Source organism: Trichomycterus rosablanca, chromosome 3 (assembly GCF_030014385.1).
Source record: "Trichomycterus rosablanca isolate fTriRos1 chromosome 3, fTriRos1.hap1, whole genome shotgun sequence".
Lineage (NCBI taxonomy): Eukaryota > Metazoa > Chordata > Actinopteri > Siluriformes > Trichomycteridae > Trichomycterus > Trichomycterus rosablanca.
Genome location: NC_085990.1, coordinates 11943275 through 11963489, shown reverse-complemented (window position 1 = coordinate 11963489; position 20215 = coordinate 11943275). Strand labels below are relative to the sequence as shown.

Here is a 20215-nt window from a genome sequence, read left to right as displayed (position 1 = left end):
TGTTCTCAATGTAAGGGATGGTTTAATGTTACAGCACTGTAGATCCAAAAATGAATTTTTTTTGCACTTTTTTGCAATGTAGTCACTTCCAATTCCCAACTTGCACCATTACCACTCTGGCTGAAGAAAGGCACAGACTGGCACATATCTACTTTAACTCATGTGCAGCCAACAGAAAACCGTCACACTGTCCAAAAAAGACATTCCATCCATCCATCCATCCATCCATCCATCCATCCATTCATCCATCCATCCATGTGCTTCTCCACCACTTGTGCTGCCACTTCAGCCAGACACAGAAGTCACTATTACAGGGGCATTGCAAAGAATCCCTATCAGAATATCAATCCCTCAGACACGTTCAATTGTGTCTGAAAGGCCAAGTAAGTAGCACTGCTTAGATTTGAGTCCTTGAGAGTATTTGAGAGTCCTTGAGTACTCGAGAGCTAGAACTCTGAACAGCAGAGAACTATAGTATTAGTCTGCTGTATCACCTGAGTGCCTCACAACTGACTATACATTATTTTATAAAAATATACATCATAGATTGCTTTGCTGCATGTTGGAGAGCTGGATTAGGAGGGAGTTGTGAGGCTGGTGGCAAGCTGAGAAAGTTTTTGAATTTTGGATAGAATCTGGGATACAGACTAGAATGGCTAAATAAGACTAAATCAGTGGTCTTCATAATGTCTTAGGCTCAACCCATTCAGGAATCTGTGGATTTACTGCTAAATTAACTGTGAGAGAAAGCCACCACATTTGTAGAACTACATCTATGTAAGTAGAGTTAAACAGACTGGTCATAGATTTAATCTTAAATGATGTTCACTTTTAAGAGCAGCTGTTTGAAGTGAAAATGCAAAGGAACATATAAGCAAATATTAGTTGTGCTGTATGTATTTATATACATCGATCAGCCATAACATTAAAAGCACCTCCTTGTTTCTACACTCACTGTCCATTTTATGAGCTCCACTTACCATATAGAAGCACTTTGTAGTTCTACAATTACTGACTGTAGTCCATCTATTTCTCTGCATGCTTTCATCCTTTCATGCTGTTCTTCAATGGTCAGGACCACTACAGAGCAGGTATTATTTGGGTGGTGGGTCATTCTCAGCACTGCAGTGACACTGACATGGTGGTGGTGTGTTAGTGTGTGTTGTGCTGGAGTTTTTAAATACCTCACTGTCACTGCTGGACTGAGAATAGTCCACCAACCAAAAATATATCCAGCCAACAGCGCCCTGTGGGCAGCGCCTGTAACCACTAATGAATGTCTAAATGATGACCAGCTCAAACAGCAGCAATAGATGAGTGAGCGTCTCTGACTTTACATCTACAAGGTAGACCAACTAGGTAGGAGTGTCTAATAGAGTGGACAGTGAGTGGACACGGTATTTAAAAACTCCAGCAGCGTTGTGTCTGATCCACTCATACCAGCACAACACACACTAACACACCACCACCATGTCAGTGTCACTGCAGTGCTGAGAATGATCCACCACCCAAATAATACCTGCTGTTTGGTGGTCCTGATAATTGAAGAACAGGGTGAAAGCTGGCTAAAATGTGTGTAGAGAAACAGATGGACTACAGTCAGTAATTGTAGAACTACAAAGTGCTTCTATATGGTAAGAGGAGCTGATAAAATTGACAATGTGTTTAAAACAAGGAGGTTGTTTGAATGGTATGGCTGATCAGTGTATATATATATATTTTGTTTTGTTTATGCATTCTCTCCCATTTTCTCCTGACATTAGCACGTCCAACTGCCCGGTTGCGCTTCTTCTCCACTGATGCCGATCCCCGCTCCGATTGAGGAGAACGAAACTAACACACACCCCCTCCGACACATGTGCATCTTTTTACCTGCACTAGGCGAGTTCATATGTAAATCAGCTTTGTGTACGGAGAGACACACCCTGATCAACGCACCCTTTCCCCATCTCTGTGCAGGCGCCATCAGTCAGCCAGTAGAGGTCGGAATTGCATCAGACATGAGAGAGTTCCTATCTGGCTTTCCCACTCTGTATAAACAACAGCCAATCATTGTTCATATAGCCACCCAGCCCAGTCAGATGGCACAGCTGAGTTTCAAACCGATGAGTTTGAAATGTCAGCTCTGGTGTGCTAGCATGTTTTACCGCTGCACCACATGAGCGGCCTGTATGTATATTTTTGACGCAGTAGATTTTGTCATATTTAAACACAAACATGAAAACAAATAAAATGTTGCAGAAATGATCAACCCATACCCAGTCACACCACTATGGAAGACTGATAGAATAGTGTTTAGTTTCTCAGAAGGGTACTGTTTCAGGTGTGCAGCTTGAAATCTGTTTTAGATTTAGTTTTGGCCCAATATTATTACCAAGAGATTAATATTGGTATTAATTATTTAGGTAGTTAGTCGACAAAAAATGGAAACACAGGGGTATCCTTTAAAAATAGTCACAGTCAAGAGGCATTCATGACATTATGTTCAAGTCATTACTAGTCTATGTAAACTCTGACCTTAGTTGTATGTAAAATTTAAGAATGAATGAAGAGAAAACAAAAATGTTCATACCACCACATGGATCTGGGAAATCCTGCATGAATGAATGAACAGTTCTGCAATTTTGTGAGTTACTTCTTGCCAGATTCCTTCAATAAACAAATAGCACCATCTGCTCGTCTTATTGGCCATTCTGTTTTTAGGGATGAACAAGCTGACCAATCATAAGTAAGTGTTGGACAGGACAGATGTTTGCAGCTGTGTGCCCACTTCCTCTGCCAGATTTTATGCACATTATAGTGTGACCATGCCTAGCATACCAGTTCAGTTAGAAATAATCATGAGAACACGCACAGACACACACGAAGGTTGAAGCAGTACAATAGAACTGAAGTGGCAGTGCATCCTGCTAATTAACTCCATGTTCTCATGATTGTTCCACTAATTATAGTGACAGTGACAGCATGCTGAGATTACTGACTCAGACGCTGAATGTGTCAGTGACATGGTGAAAATTTCATTTATAATTTTATATACAGATTGCTGGTGATAAAATGTATTGGGTTAAAGATGGTGGGAACAAAAGCTCTGTCCGCAATCACATACTTAAACAGTATGTACTCAATATGAGGCAGTGCGCAAAGCAGTAAGCTTTTTCAGTATGAAGTGTGCAGTATGAGGCAACCTTGCAAATACTCTGTCCGCCATCTTACCAACGTCACATGATGCATGACGTCAAATCGCCACAGTTATAACAATTTTAAAATCAGACAATCATTCTCCACAAAGCTACTGATAACATTACTCAGGGTTGTATGTGGTCATAGCATTTAAAATTTTGGTCTTACTTACACTTATAAACAGCTGACTCTCCACTTTCTGCCATCTATCAGTGCCAGTTGAATTATGGGATAGATTATCGGACCGTAGTGTGCTGTGTTTGCATACTCAAAAATGGCCGCCCATGCAGTAGGTCATTCGGGTACTTTGCAAGTATGGTTTAATGAATAACTCGGACACACTACTTACTCTCGCGTACTGCTTTCGCATACTGTTCAGTATGGAACAATGTGATTTAAGCTAAAGACTTAGAGGAACCCAACTCAGGGGGCAGTGGTAGCTCAGTGGTTAAGGTACTGGACTAACAATCAGAAGGTTGCCAGTTCAAACCCCACCACTGCCAAGTTGCCACTGCTGGGCCCTTAACTCTCAATTGTTCAAACTGCATCAGTCACAAATGTAAGTCGCTTTGGATAAAAGCATCCATTAAATGCCACAAATGTAAGCACAAATTCTATAGACCAATCTATGCCACCTCAAGGCAGAGCTTAAAGTTACTATAGCTTTTGAAGCGACTCCCAAATCATACACTACCCTACTAAATTGTGTTTAATTAACCTCACTTGCAAGTCTTTGGACTGTGGGAGGAAACCGGAGCACCCAGAGTGAACTCACGCAGACACGGGGAGAACATGCAAATTCCACACAGAAAGCCCCACCTGGGGATCACCAGGACCTTCTTGCTGTGAGGTGACAGTGCTACCCACTTAGCCACTATGCCGCCCTACACACTATGTAGCACATAGGATGCGATCTAAGATGCAGCCTGTAATCACTTCTAAATAATGCCTGCATGAGTAAAAGAAAACACCAGAAAAGGTTTCAGGAAGGTTTAAAGACATTGTTTGCAAATGAGGAGAACAATGTAGCTAAAATGAATGAACTGCAGACTGTGGAGCAGCAGCATTAGAATTATTCTTTTTTTGTGGTTCCCATGGGAAAGGGTGCAAAAAAGCACAGCACTGCTTTCAAACATTTCTAAAAAATTAAATAAAATGGCAGGTCTGTTTCTAAAACATTTACTTTCAAAACTTAACATCTGAGACAGCTCATTATGTGTGCAGTGGAGTAAACTCCCTCGATGTTGGCCAGGGTGTGGCAATGCTTAATTTCAGCACCATTCGAAGTTGAACACTTTAAGAAGACAGTAGCTGGTAGGTGTACCAATGTTTTGTATGCACACATTGGAGGGAGTGTGTGACAGGCAAATATACCGTCCTTGGATGCAATCAGGGTCCCCAGCAGTGGAAGACTATTTGGCTATGCTAAATTGGTAGAACAAGGGAGAAAATGCATAATTAAAATGGTAAATAAGTAAATAAGTCAATTAAAAATTGCTGTCTGGCCCCAACAACCATAAGTGGCAGCCATACTGCTGTTTATTGTGGCTGTTAATGGAAGTTTTTTTTAACACATCTGTGTGATTTTTGCCTTATGCTGCTGTCATGATATGGAGGTTTTTCTAATAAGGCTACAATCACTAATAAGTGCAATCACTGCCTCACTTTCTTAACTGCTAATTCAACTGGGGGGGGGGGGGGGGGGGGCCCTATCCCAGCTTTCCGATGGGCGCAAGGCACACAGTAACACCCTGGACGGGGTGCCAGTCCATCGCAGGGCAGACACACATACACACACCCATTCACCTATAGGGCAATTCAGTGTCTCCAGTTAACCTGACTGCATGTTTTTGGACAGTGGGAGCTCCTGTGGGAAACCCACGCAGACACGGGGAGAAAGGACCCGGACCCCCCCACCTGGGGATCAAACCCAGGACCTTCTTGCTGTGAGGCGACAGTGCTACCCACTGAGCCACCGTGCCGCCATAAGTGTAATCAAGTGTAATATTTTGTCCATAACCTATATCAGATAATCACACAACACAATCCCACAAAACATCTCACAGTAAGTGAGACTGCTAATTTAGAACCAGACTCCACTTGTCTTGGTCAATATTTAGTGACAACCACCACAGGACAGAGCTGAAGCTGAACAGGAGGACAGCCATGTAGCAGTTGATGAAGTGTGAAACAGTAGACAGATTGTGCAAAAGTGTGTCATTCTCTCTCTCTGCATGCATTCACACTACAAGCCTGAGCACTCACTTCTGATTTCCTGCTTTGCTTAAATCTTTGTCTGGCTCTGGATGCTCCTATGTGATTTTAAGTGACCTGTATGTGTCATTGGTGTGAACAGACTCCTGACCAGAATCAGTTTAGTTGTACACAGTTTAAAAATCCATAATTTAAATGCTCTGTTGGTTGCTGTGGGTTCAGCCTGGGTTCTATTCTGGAACTTTGAATGGCAGGCAGAAGTACTCCCTAGAACGAGTTTTAGTGAGAAGGGAAATGTAGTTTTAGGTTAGGTTTATTTAAATAAGCTCACTGGTTAATAAACACATGGTCTACATTCTTATGTTTAGTACGGATGCAACTTAAATGTCAAATCTTACACTTTATTGTTGAAATTGTATCATTAGAAGCACTGGTAGGTGTTGATAGGGTGCTCGGGTGGTGCAGTGGTCTAATCCACCAGCCCACCATTGCTGAAATCTTGAGCTCTCGAGTTTGAATCTGAGGCCCGATCTGGACAATCAACAGACACAATTGGCTGTGCCTGAGGGAGGGTGGTTGGAGAGATTTTTATTGCCGCTGTGTAATTGAGCCCCTCTGCTGTCCAGTCGAAGACTCTTGGGTTGGAATACATTGACATCCACATTAATAGGCCCAAAATGCTTTGCAATTTTTGTTAAATGTAGCATCACCTTGGTACTATTATGGTAAAACTGCATGTGACAAATGATAGGAAATACTTAAATATATAAGTAAAGACACAAAATGCATGCAGATGTTTCCATAAAAATGTACTGCATGATTCAATTCAGCAACAATTAATCTGTCATGCACTGTGATGTAGATAAATGATGAGTAGAACAATTTGGCCTCAAATACAGTATAATAAATCTGTGTGAGTTGTTTTAATAAGAAAAGTTCTGAGTTTTCATGGAAAAAAAACTTTAAAGCTCAGACTAAGAGTTTAACAACCATATTGAGCCACGATCTTTGGTATTTCATCCAAAGTCTATAAAAACGAATGCATATGTGCATTCAAACATAATGTACAGTCAAGTACAGAAGTGCAACATCACCACGTGCTGACTGGTGTGCTGAAATCACCTTTGCAAATCCCCTTTGTTTGTTACAAAGCCCAAGCCACCACAGAGATAAAGTTTTCAGTATTTTTGTATGTTTTTTGTTGAAAATGACTGGACTGTGAGCAAATTGTTGATAAAATGGTGTTAAAAAGTTGTTCTAACTGAGAATCACTGACCCCACCCTTAAAGATCTGCTTTAACAGAAAATCTAACTTTTGTCTCAGCCAGGCAAGAATACAGAAGTAACAGAAATCCAGCCGAGACACAGACTATCATACTGTTCATTCCAGCTTTAGCCTGCTAGCTCATTAGCTACTTGACTTTGATGGTTAGCGCTGAGAGGACTGTTGCTAAGGTAACATCAGAGTGTAATTGGCAGCACACATAGCTGGCGGAAACCACTGGAGACTGAAATGAACATAAACGCTGGGCACAAGTTTGAGAAAATGAGTACTTGCATGAGTTCTGTCAACAGCTGCACGGATGGATGGATGGCAAGTAAAACGTCCTGGGAAAAAGTAACAGTACAATAAAAGAACAAACGCTGCATTTACAAGTATGTTGTGGTGAGGGCAGCGATGGATGGTGAATTAGCGGTGCAGGTCATACAAACCAAAATCGTAATAGGCAACTTTGTTTACCCTGTGACTACCTTGGCAATGCCAGCAGTCAGTTCTATCTAGTCATAAAAGACCTGTGTGACTGGCTACATAGTATGTACTGATGTAGTCTAAAGTTTACACTTGTAAGAACCATACATTACATGCTAGTCTTGTGCTGGGATTTTTACTGATGTTTTAACTTTTCTTTTTTGTAACTGAATGATTGAAATACACACCTGCCTGTTCAAAAAAACTCAATGAATGTAAGTTCTTTTGAAATTGGTGTAGGTCTACTGCGCTAGCCCACAACTTACTATACACAGAAATAATTGGCTATGTCTGGTGGGGATTGGCTCCTTGTCCTGGATATTCCTGCGATGCACCCAGTGTTTCCCAGTCAAAAAAGTCATTTGATGAAATGAAATTTCTAATTGTTCATTAGTCAGTGACTATAACAGGTGATTTTTCTGTGCCCATTTCAAACAGGATTACTTTGCCTGCACTCAATCAACTGAGCCACACCCATTACAATACAAAAGTCTAGAAAGCCCTGTACAGATCTTAAAACACAGATCATAGAATCAAGTAAGGAAATGTTACTTTAAGCCATTTTAAGCAACTTTGGAGCTCACAGTACTTAAAACAGTGACCACTGGCCAAATTTAGGAAAAATAAAAAAAATGGTCACCCATGAATTACCTGCTGGAACACAAGTGTCACTGTCTACAGCCAGGCAGGCTTTACATCATCATGGGCTTAGAGGCTTTTGTGCAAGAAATCAGCACCTTAAAGATCAGCTTAGCCGTTTAGGTGGCGCAACGGTAAAACACGCTAGCATGGGATTTCAAATAAATCATATCGAATCTCAGCTCTGCCATCCAGCTGGGCTGGGTAACTACATGAACAACAACTGGCAGTTGTTCATACAGGGAGGGAGCCGGATAGGGACCTCATAACTGGCTAATCTCTGCTGGCTGATTAATGGTGTCTGCACAGAGTAGAGGAATAATGCTGATTAGGCTGATCGCATTTCAACTCGCCTCGTGCAGGTGAAAAGATGCAGTTGGTACTGCTCACGTGTCAGATGGGGCGTGTGTCAGTTTGCTCTCCTCAATCAGCAGTGGAGATCAGCATCGGTAGAGAGGAAGCGTGATGCAATGGGGTAATTGACTACGACTAGATTGGGAGGAAAAATTGGAAAAAAAACAGATCAGCTTAAGTTTCTTGCTGATACTTTTGGGGGAGACAATTAGGTGTTTCAACAGGACATTGTCCCAATACACACCTTAAATTTGGTTTGAGAATGCCCTTTTATCAAAGCTCTGATCTCAACCTTATCAAGCATAATAACAATGGCTGTACTAAAAAAGTCAAGTCTATGCCCCCAAACCATATAATTCCACCTAGTAGAGTGGTCAATGATCCAGGTGTAATGGAAACTTGTTTATGGCTTTTAAGAACACCTGTTCAGGGCACTCAAGCGGCACAGCGATAAAACATACTAGTCCACCAGTGCTGACATTTCAAACTGTAGTTCGAATCTAGGTTCTAGAGACATTTTTGTAGTTGTAAGATCAAGTAAAACTCTACTAGCTTGTCTGAGAACAGAAATGGGACAATTTAGTTTTTTACCCTGGCAGAATCGTTTACAAAATGCCAGAGAATTTCACTTGCATACTGAAGTGTTTCCTCCTCCTGTCAAGTGAAAGGTTCGTATGTTGTGAAAGGGAGATACAAGCATGATTTAAACAGATGGTGCAACATCTTGAAACCCTGGTACTCTCTGCCTTTTTAATGTAGTAGAATACTTAACATCCCTGCGGTACTTTGAAAGCAGAAGAGAACTGTTGAGAAAGATGTGATACTCTGACCTTCACCTCTAAAGTCCCAGTGCATCCTTCAGGCTTTTTTAAACTCTCAGAGCCAAAGTAATTTCCAATCTTTTCGTGGTTTAAAAAATGTTGTGACTCTTCTCTATGAGATCTAGACTATCATTTTGAAGAGGTTTTTTAAAGAAAGGAATGAGGAAGCACTGAGAATGATAGCAGGTCAGATTTGTTGGATTGGTGGTTCACATCCAAACTGAATGGTGCTCTTTTAGGAAGCCACAGGGTCCTCATTCAAAAACACAGATGAACTACACTTTTCTAGAAGTTTCCTGAAAGCCTGAATGATGACCATTAATTTATCTTTTTCTGTCACTAGCTTAAAAGATCACTATTCCAAGCAGTGGCGGCTCCTGCCAAATCTCCCAGGGGGGGCAACTGTTGCGATGATGGCCAAGGTGACCCGTTTAATGGGTAAATTAAAGCTTAAATAATTAACATCTTAAGTCATCTGTCAGTTTGCCCTCACAAATAACTTTGAACATGAAGACAGACCAGCTTTACCATTAATCATAAAATGAAGTAAAGCCTTCACACTAACAATTTAATCAGATAGCATTTTATTTTAGGTGCAGCAGATCCAGAATAAAGATTGGCATCGGGGCTGATGTGCAATGAATGAAGAAGTACAATTAAACAATTGGGGAGATACAATAAGTGCAATTCACAATTAAAAAATTACATTATTTACTTGTAATTTACTTGTAACTTATATGATTTCCCCCCCTTTGTAGATACTTGATGTTTAAATTTGGTCTGGGTGGCCCTAATTCTTTAATTGCTAATTTATCCTGATTACTACGATGACTGAAAGGCATTTCCTCTAATGACACAATGGAGTTGCTCCGAACTGAGTAGTCATGGTGACGAGATCGCTACACCAGGTTACATGTGACGCAAGCACGTAAGTGCAAGCCCTCCCGGAACCCATTCAGAATGTATTGTAGTGCCTACAGTTCGAAAAAAAGTGCCTTAATATGAGAGTCTATGAGAGCAATCCGGGCGATTTTAAATTAGACTAAAATCGCTCAAAAGCGGCGGTACTGCACGGAACACAACTCAACGCTGATTGGACTACAATATTCAGAGGCAAGACAGACTGGCCAGAACAGTCACAGCTAGTTTAACACTGGTTGAATATGATAGAAAAATTATTTCCCTTTCGCCCCTTGGTGCTGCGTCGAGCCGCCCATGATTCCAAGTACATTCTTTTATGGTGTTATATTTTTTGTCCTTAAGATTTGTTATGTAGAGGGTATGAATTGATAATGAAGTAGTATGAAATGTACTTGGTAATGAAGTAGTATGAGGTTTGGGACACAGCCTCAGGGCTTAGGTAGCATGCATGCTTAAGTTAACACAGGCTATCACTGTTTTACTGTATTAAGTATTATTTAAAAAATGTATTCAAATAATACTTAAAACTGTCAATCTAAATGGAAAATGTATCCGTATTAGAGTATACAAGGTATAAATCACATCCTTCCACAAAACTCCCAGTACCCAACTTGATTTTACTGGGTCAGGGACCTAAAAGACATCTGCTTCCTACTTCCCTCCAAGAGTGGTGAATATTCCTTTTTTGTTTTTACTTGTTTCTATTTATATAATGCAATACAAAGCACACATGTCAGTACTATTATTGGTACTGTTGGAAAAGAATATATATATGTTAATATATTTCTAAACAAAACAACTGTTACAATAGCTGCAACCTTAGTTTGCCAACATAACAGGACTAAGTCTCTATCTATAATGCTCAACAAGACATAGTTAATTAGAGAGTACTCTTTAATTTACAATTTCTGTAGATCCTTCAGGCTCCTAATTCCTCTCTTGTGGACTCTCCTCTTTAGTTCACTTCACAGCTTTTTAATTAGGTTTAGGTTTCAATAAACAATGTTTGTGTATATGAGAGCATACATGGGTGAGACACATTAAGATCACCGATCTAACCCCAAAATGTGCATTAAAATCACTCTTTTGTAACTGTGTATATGACAGTTGGGGCTATATTGAATGTTGGGCTGATAGTAGGAACCTACAATTTGCATGTTAAATACAGCAAATATGGGAAGCATAAAGAGCTGAGTGACTTAATACTTGTATTAGGTAGTATTTATGGGCATTGGTATACCATAAAACCCTTTACTGTCCTCTGACAGCAATGTGTTGAATTTTATGATCATTTGTGAATAAGAGGTTATAAGTTGATTATTTTTTAGCAGTTAAAACAAAAGTTTTTATTAAAGTTTTTAAAAATAGGCATCATTAGGGCCAAATGACAGGGACAGACGATAGACAGCCCTGGTGAGTACACAGCAGCAGTGGTCCGAGGAGGGACAAGCCACAAACCATTGACAAGTTCTTGGGTGGCCAAGTGATATTGATTCCAAAGGACATGAAGACTACGGCCTCTGGTATGGACCAACTAAAGGGCTAGCGTGGCTCAAACTGCAGATCATTTAAATACTGCTGATAAGCTGAATGTGTCACAACACACGACCAGTCAAGTGCCCATGCTAACTTCTGTCCACTGTTCAAAGAACCTGGACATCAGAGCAATAGAAGAAGGTCAAGTCGTTCAACGAATCCTTTTTTCCCATTTTTTTTTTCAGTATCATATAGACGGCCAAGCACATGTTAAGCTTTAATCACTGAAGAGATGAACACAGATGCACTGTGAATAATTAACATACAAAAGTTAAAGGACCTGCTGGTAATATCCTGGTACCAGATACCACAGAGTCTTGTGGAGTCAGTGTCTCGGTCTGTCAGAGCTGTTTTAACTGGTGGTAGGTTCTAATGTTTTGGTTTACAGGTTAACGTTTTGAATCACCAACTGTAAGCTTCAGCTGTGGGATGGTTTAATTTTCTTTGCAAAAGCAGATCAAAATTTTATTTATTTATTTTACTTATTTATTAGGATTTTAATGTCATGTTTTATACACTTTGGTTGCATTCATGGCAGAAACAGTAGTTACTCGTTACACAAGATTCATCGGTTCACAAGTTGTCAAACACAGTCATGGACAATTTTGTATCTCCAATTCACCTCACTTGCATCATATTGAACAATAAGGATTATGTTCTTTTCATTTGCCCTTCCTTCTCTGTTTAAGTGTCAGTTACAGTGTGGCTGTGAAATATAACCTCCTCCCTTTCTGATTTTCTCAGTTTTTTTGTATTTGTTACATTAAATGATATCAGTTCATTAAATATAACATGATATTACTCAAAGACAACACAATTTAACAAATGGGACAAAGTTATCTAACACCCATGTCTCCCCTGTAGTGATATGCATGTTAAATAATTTGGCTATTCAAATAGATGTGTTAGAGTACGTCCCTTAGCTCTCCATTTTCCCCAAGTCTTGTTATTTTACCCCGGTCCCTTTCTGTGAGTGTGTTGTGTGTGTGTGGGCGTGTGCAGGCTTTCAGGGATCTATTGGTGGAGCGAGTTGTCTTCAGAGCACCAATCAGATCTTCTAGCCACTGCTACCTCTCACCTGATCCTCATTACCTCCTCGTTAAGCAGTGCATAAAGACAGCAGCTTTCTCTCCACTCCTTGCCAGATCGTCTGCGCTACGTTGCTGGTATTGTGCTGAAGCACGAAATGCTAAAGCTACCTTTAGGCTCCTATGCCTGTTGTATTTCCTGGTTTGTTCACTGCTCTTGTTTTTTGCCTGTTTCAGTTCCTACCTCCTGCTTAACTCCGTGGTACCACCTCCCAGCTGTGTTCCTCGCCGCCAAGACCTTCCTGTCCTGACTGTCCGGATTCAGTCGACCAGCTTCTTGTCTCGTCCTGCTACGCCACACTCTCTGCCTCCTGCCTGTCCGTCCGGCTCTGCCCTCCTGGCCCCCTTACCATGTTTCCAGCCTCGCCAGTCAGCTCCCTGTTCCCATCCAGTCTCTACCAGTTCCTTTACCTCCCTTGTATTTGCTATAGTTGTTGTTAATAAACTTATCGCCCCGTACCTGGTCTTAGTCTTATTCTCTGCATTGTGGTTCCATCTTTCTGTCCAGTTGGTCTCAGACCATAACAGTACGATCTGGCCACTTGATATGGAACCCGCAGAGTCTCAGTCAGCTGACCAGAGGCCCCTGGAGATGGCTGTTAGCCGCCAGGAAGCTTGGCTGGGCCAGCACGATAAGCTACTCAGGTCCCTCTTAGAAGGTAACCGCTTGCTTGCTCAGCAAATGACTGACCTCTCCAGGCAGGTCGCCCAATTTTCCTCTGCCACCCCTTCCTCCCCTCAGGTCTTTGGTAGTTCCCAAGCTCCACTGTCCTCCTCTAGTCAGCCCACCACTTCTGTGCCTGTAACCCTGGCGTCCCAAGCACCCTTGCCCCAGTCCCCAGCCATGGAGCCACCTACCATCCACCCAGAACCATATCATGGGGAACTCCACAAGTGCCGGGGCTTCCTATTCCAGTGTAGTCTGGTGTTTGAGCGGCGACCCATGTCCTTTGCCTCCGAAGCCAGTAAAATTACATATGTTATTGGTCTTCTGCGTGGGAGGGCATTAATGTGGGCAGAGGCCGCCCAGTCCCAGGTAAACACTGCGGAGGGCTCATACACCGATTTCATCCGTCGGTTCCGGACTGTGTTTGACCACCCGGACCATGAGGGTACTGCATCCAGCCGGCTTCTCAACCTGCACCAGGGTTCCCGGGCAGTTGCCGACTACGCCGTTGAATTCTGGACGCTAGCCGCTGACTCCGGGTGGAATGATTCCGCCCTCCGTGGGGCATTCCGCCGGGGGTTAAGCGAGCAGCTCAAGGACGAACTGGTGGCCCGCGATGAGCCCCTGGAACTCCATGGCCTGGTAGAATTGGCTATACGCCTGGATGGACGTCTCCGCGAACGTCGATTGGAAAGGACTAACCACCCTGTCCATGCACAGGCTTATTCTTCCACCGGACCCGCTCGATCCCAGACCCCGGATTTCGTCACTCAGGTTCCGGTTCCTTCTGACACCTCCGAACCCATGCAGCTAGGAGGGGCCAGGCTTTCACCTGAGGAGCGGACAAGAAGGCTCCGGTCAGGCCTCTGCCTTTACTGCGGTCAACCAGGACACCTTCGCTTTAACTGCCCTGTCCGACCAAAAGGGGTAGCTCGCCAGTAGAAGTGGGGGTACTGGCGAGCACTTCTTCTGAACCTCCCCCCACCACCAAACCCCGGCTCCTCCTACCTGTGACCTTGCACCTACGTCATGGGCCTATTGCCACCACCGCACTGATCGACTCGGGGGCTGAGGACAATCTCATGGATGAGGGTCTAGCTACCAAGATTGGGGAGCCCCTAGAGCCTCTGGAACCACCTCTCCGTGCCTGCGCCCTGGACGGCAGGCTTATCGCTCAGGTAACGCACCGCTCACCCCCTATAACCCTGGTAGTGTCTGGCAATCATCATGAGACCCTGTCATTCTCCATAATCCGAGCTCCTAAGACCCCTTTGGTTCTTGGTTACCCATGGCTGGCCAAGCACAATCCCCAAATAGACTGGAGGCGAGGTAAGATCAGTGGTTGGAGCGATTTCTGTTATCAGTGCTGCCTACAATCTGCCATTCCCTCTCTAGGGCCAGACTCCCGCACATCTCGCCCAGAGCCTCCATTGGATCTGACCAGAGTCCCCCAGGACTACCATGACCTCCGGGAGGTTTTCAGCAAGGACCGTGCCAAGGCCCTTCCTCCACACCGGCCCTACGATTGTGCTATTGACCTGTTCCCAGGTGTTTCCTTACCTAGCAGCCGTCTGTACAACCTGACCCGACCTGAAAGAGAGACCATGGAGGAATATATTTCCGAGTGTCTGGCCACAGGCCTTATCCGCCCGTCCTCCTCTCCTCTTGGTGCTGGATTCTTTTTTGTGACCAAGAAGGACCAGTCTCTTCGGCCCTGCATCGACTACCGGGGCCTGAACCAAATCACCATTAAAAACAAATATCCATTGCCACTCATCTCGTCTGCCTTTAATCTTTTGCAGGAAGCCACCATTTTCTCTAAACTGGATCTCCGTAATGCTTACCATTTGATGCGCATCCGGGAGGGAGACGAGTGGAAGACGGCATTCAACACCCCCTTGGGCCACTTCGAATATCTGGTCATGCCCTTTGGCCTCACCAATGCTCCGGCTGTTTTTCAGGCCATGGTAAACGATGTCCTGAGGGACTTCCTGAATCGCTTTGTTTTTGTATATCTAGATGATATATTAATCTTCTCCAGGTCCAAGGAGGAACACATCTCCCATGTCCGTCAGGTGCTCACTCGGCTTCTCGAGAATCGGCTATTCGTAAAGGCAGAGAAGTGTGAGTTCCATGAAGACACCGTGACTTTCCTGGGGTTCGTAATTCGAAGGGGATTCATCCAGGCAGACCCGGCCAAGATCCAGGCAGTGACTGAATGGCCAACCCCCTCGTGTCGGAAGGAACTACAGCGATTCCTGGGGTTTGCCAATTTCTACAGACGGTTTATCCGTGATTACAGCAAGGTGGCAGCCCCCCTGACCCGGTTGACCTCTACCAAGATCCCTTTCTGCTGGTCCCCAGAGGCTGCCAAGGTTTTCCTTCGCCTTAAGGTACTGTTTACCTCTGCCCCAGTCCTTATCCAGCCTGACCCCGGCAAGCAGTTCATAGTGGAAGTTGACGCCTCGGACACGGGTGTAGGGGCGGTGCTGTCCCAACGTTCCGGCCCAGGAAACAAGCTTCATCCATGCGCTTTCTTCTCTCGCCGCCTTACCCCTGCAGAGGCAAATTATGATGTAGGAAACCGGGAACTGTTGGCAGTCAAGCTTGCCCTGGAGGAGTGGAGGCACTATCTGGAGGGCGCGGAACAGCCCCTTGTTGTCTGGACGGATCACAAAAACTTGGCCTACATCCAGACCGCCAAGAGGCTGAACTCCCGACAGGCTAGGTGGGCTCTCTTCTTCTCGAGGTTTAATTTCACGCTCACCTACCGCCCAGGCTCACGTAACATCAAGCCGGATGCACTCTCCCGCCAATTCTCCTCCAACGACCCTTCGACACCCCCGGACACCATCCTGCCTCCGGACCGACTTGTGGCTAGCCTGACATGGAAGATTCAACGCACTGTCCAGAATGCCCAGACTCAAGAACCTGACCCAGGGAACGGACCCCCTAACCGGTTATTTGTCCCCTCTTCCGCGAGACCCGCTGTGCTACTATGGGGGCATGGTTCCAAGTTTGCCGGTCACCCTGGTGCCAACAGGACCGTCTCCCTCTTGAAAAGACATTTCTGGTGGCCGTCACTGGAGGCCGACACTCGGGAATATGTGATGGCCTGCCCAGTCTGCGCGCGCAATAAGACGCAGCACTTACCTCCCTCAGGTCTGTTACAACCACTTCCAATCCCTGGCCGCCCCTGGTCGTGTATTGCCGTGGACTTTATCACGGGCCTTCAAGAGTCTAAAGGTAAAACGGTTATACTCACAGTTATTGATAGATTCTCCAAGTCAGTTCGTCTCCTAGCTCTCCCCAAGCTCCCCACTGCTCTAGAGACCGCAAACCTACTGTTCGACCAGGTGTTTAAAATCCATGGGATACCCTTGGACATCGTTTCCGACCGAGGCCCACAGTTTATTTCCCAGGTCTGGCGAGCGTTTTGCAAGGCAATAGGTACCAGTGTTAGCCTTACATCAGGCTTCCACCCACAGTCTAATGGACAGGCGGAACGGGCCAACCAAGAGCTCGAAACCACTCTGCGCTGTCTAACTGCCAAAAACCCCACACAGTGGAGTTCCCACCTAGCCTGGGCTGAATACGCCCACAACACCCTCACCTGCTCGGCCACAGGCCTGTCTCCATTTGAAGCATCACTTGGGTACCAGCCCCCGCTTTTCTCAGAACAAGAAATGGAACTGGCTGTCCCGTCTGTGCAACATCACCTACGGCGGTGCCGTAAGATTTGGAGGATGACCCGAACTGCACTCCACAAGGCCCGTTTCTCCGCTCAGCGCTCTGCCAACCGCCATCGGAGACCTGGACCCCAGTACTCCCCTGGTCAATCAGTTTGGTTATCATCTCGCAATATTCCCCTTCGTACTGAGTCCAGGAAGCTGGCCCCACGCTTTATCGGTCCCTTTCCAATAGAAAGGATAATTAATCCCACCGCCGTCCGTCTCAGATTACCCAGGCATATGAGAATTCACCCCACTTTCCACACCTCCCAGATAAAGCCAGTTCATTCCTCTAATCTGTGCCCTCCTTTCGACCCCCCACCACCCGCCCGACTAATTGATGGTCATCCTGCTTTTACGGTCAGTCGCCTGTTAGATGTCAGACACCGGGGTAGGGGCCTCCAGTATTTGGTCGACTGGGAAGGTTACGGCCCCGAGGAGCGATCCTGGGTTCCCCGCTCTGCTATCCTTGACCCCAACCTCATCCGTGAATTCCACAGGGCAAATCCCGGCAAGTCTGGTGGATCGCCTGGAGGCGATCATTGAAGGGGGGGTACTGTTAGAGTACGTCCCTTAGCTCTCCATTTTCCCCAAGTCTTGTTATTTTACCCCGGTCCCTTTCTGTGAGTGTGTTGTGTGTGTGTGGGCGTGTGCAGGCTTTCAGGGATCTATTGGTGGAGCGAGTTGTCTTCAGAGCACCAATCAGATCTTCTAGCCACTGCTACCTCTCACCTGATCCTCATTACCTCCTCGTTAAGCAGTGCATAAAGACAGCAGCTTTCTCTCCACTCCTTGCCAGATCGTCTGCGCTACGTTGCTGGTATTGTGCTGAAGCACGAAATGCTAAAGCTACCTTTAGGCTCCTATGCCTGTTGTATTTCCTGGTTTGTTCACTGCTCTTGTTTTTTGCCTGTTTCAGTTCCTACCTCCTGCTTAACTCCGTGGTACCACCTCCCAGCTGTGTTCCTCGCCGCCAAGACCTTCCTGTCCTGACTGTCCGGATTCAGTCGACCAGCTTCTTGTCTCGTCCTGCTACGCCACACTCTCTGCCTCCTGCCTGTCCGTCCGGCTCTGCCCTCCTGGCCCCCTTACCATGTTTCCAGCCTCGCCAGTCAGCTCCCTGTTCCCATCCAGTCTCTACCAGTTCCTTTACCTCCCTTGTATTTGCTATAGTTGTTGTTAATAAACTTATCGCCCCGTACCTGGTCTTAGTCTTATTCTCTGCATTGTGGTTCCATCTTTCTGTCCAGTTGGTCTCAGACCATAACAAGATGAAATTGTGTTTTACAAAATGTGCTTTTGCTTCAGTTGCTTATTCAGTCTGACAAATATGCAATAATAGAGAAAACTAGAAGGTCTAATTATTTTTTTCACTAATTACTTTCTAATTACTAATGTCTTTATACTAATGTTTATGTTTTATCAGCAAGCAATTGGCTTGAAAAATCCCCACAATGGTAAGAGAGTAAATGCTGAATAAGAGGCTGTGTGCCTGGATGATTCGGTGTAGTGCAGTAGCTCAGCGATAGTTTTAGTGGAAGATGTAGACAGTGATTTAGAGAATCTGGAGACAACAAGGAAAGGATAAATGTAGAGAAAAGTAAACAGATTTCAAATCATCCTGCTGTACTGAGCTGTTACAAACTTTCCCGCAGCAGAATGACTTATGACTCACAAAACACACTGCAAACACCATTAAGATCTACTCCATGTACAAGAAAACAGATGGCACGACTGCAGAGATAAATCAGCCGCACAAGACCAGACGTTAAAGCAAATTCTTCATGACGTTTGAAAATATTTACCACAGCACTTATTGTAATTGTGTATTGTATTGTAAATATGCAACATCTTATTGATACTTAACAATAAGAACCATCAATCAGTGGCATGGAAAATTAAACCCAATGAAAAATTTACTTTTTTTTTTAAATCAAAGGTCCAGTTTTTTAATTTACCTCCCAGCAAAAGTCCAGACCATCAAATCAACCCCCCCTATTGTTTTGTTCCAAGTTGGACATTCTAAATTATCCTGTGCACTCTGGTGACCTTTATCAATTGTCTTTTTTAGCTGAGGTAGGGTTGCAGTCTAGCACAAACCTCATTAATGTTTGAAGCTACCAGTCACATTTTTACACCAACCAGTGGCGGACTGTCACAGAGAGCCTCAGCACTTTGATCAAACAGTTGAAGTCACTGTTGTGTGACAAGGACTTTATATCTAATCACCATTTCTGTCCTTATAGAATTGATCACTGGTCAGGGTAAAGACTAAAATCCACTAATTGGTGACCACTTGACAAGAGGAATGTAAAAATGCAGCCATAATGGTTTATAATTATTCATTAATATATTTGTTTATTAAATAATTGGCTGTTTTACCACTGCTTAATCCTATTCGGGCTTTCCGGTGGTTCGAATTACTGGATGAAAGGCCAGACACCAGCCCATCACACAGTTATAATTAAATAGCCTGATTACTTAGTTCAAGACAAGATTTGTACATTAACACATGATAAGTATGAATTAGAATGCTAGCTTCGACACTATCTGGTTCTTATCTTTGTCTACAATTCTGCAGCTCACCAGATCTATGATTTTAAAAAAGCATGCTGAGAAGAAGCTGTAAACCATGTACCCTAGAAGCATCCTATAAAGTAACCTAGCAACCAGTGCAATAGAAAATGACTAAAGATTCGATGCATTGATAAAGGGACACAGGAGTACTGTATAGTGTGAGCACACATTCTCTACTTCTCTAGAAATGGAATCATTATTGTGCTCGATTTAATTCTGCCTACTATTAGCAAGCAATCATACATCAAATGCAGGAGTATACAGTGAGAAAATAAGCAGTTTTTAATTACCTCCAATGCATTTATCCAATTCAAATTAACATACGTTCTTGTATTTATAAGTTTTGTACTTATAAATATGAACCAAAAAAGCCTATGTATTTTTAATGTTTCTGATAAGGTTAAAAACAAATATATAGCAGTAAGTTATTAAAATTTTACTGTGTTGCAAAGCCTTTGCCAGCAATTACAGCTTTACAACATCTACAGTAAGAAAGAATTAGCTTTTTACATAATTAAGTTTTCCTAAGGACTTGAGGGCCCCTCTGATGGACTTGCAATTTTAAAAACCTTTATACATTTTTAATAGGGTTCGTGTCAGGAGATTGGCTAGGCCTGAACGCACCTTCATTTAAAAAAAACAAACCTTTATATACTTAGTAAAAACAACAAAAGTGGTTGAAATGGTTTCCTTCACTCTGTTCAAAAAATCGATTAATTAAAAGGAAACAATTACTT

The 20215-nt window shown here is 43.8% G+C and overlaps 1 protein-coding gene across 6 annotated transcripts in view; it reads right to left on the bottom strand.

The window, feature by feature from the left end:
- srcin1b (SRC kinase signaling inhibitor 1b) overlaps positions 1–20215 on the bottom strand; it is an 81264-nt gene that overhangs the window by 26793 nt on the left and 34256 nt on the right. The window lies entirely within an intron of this gene.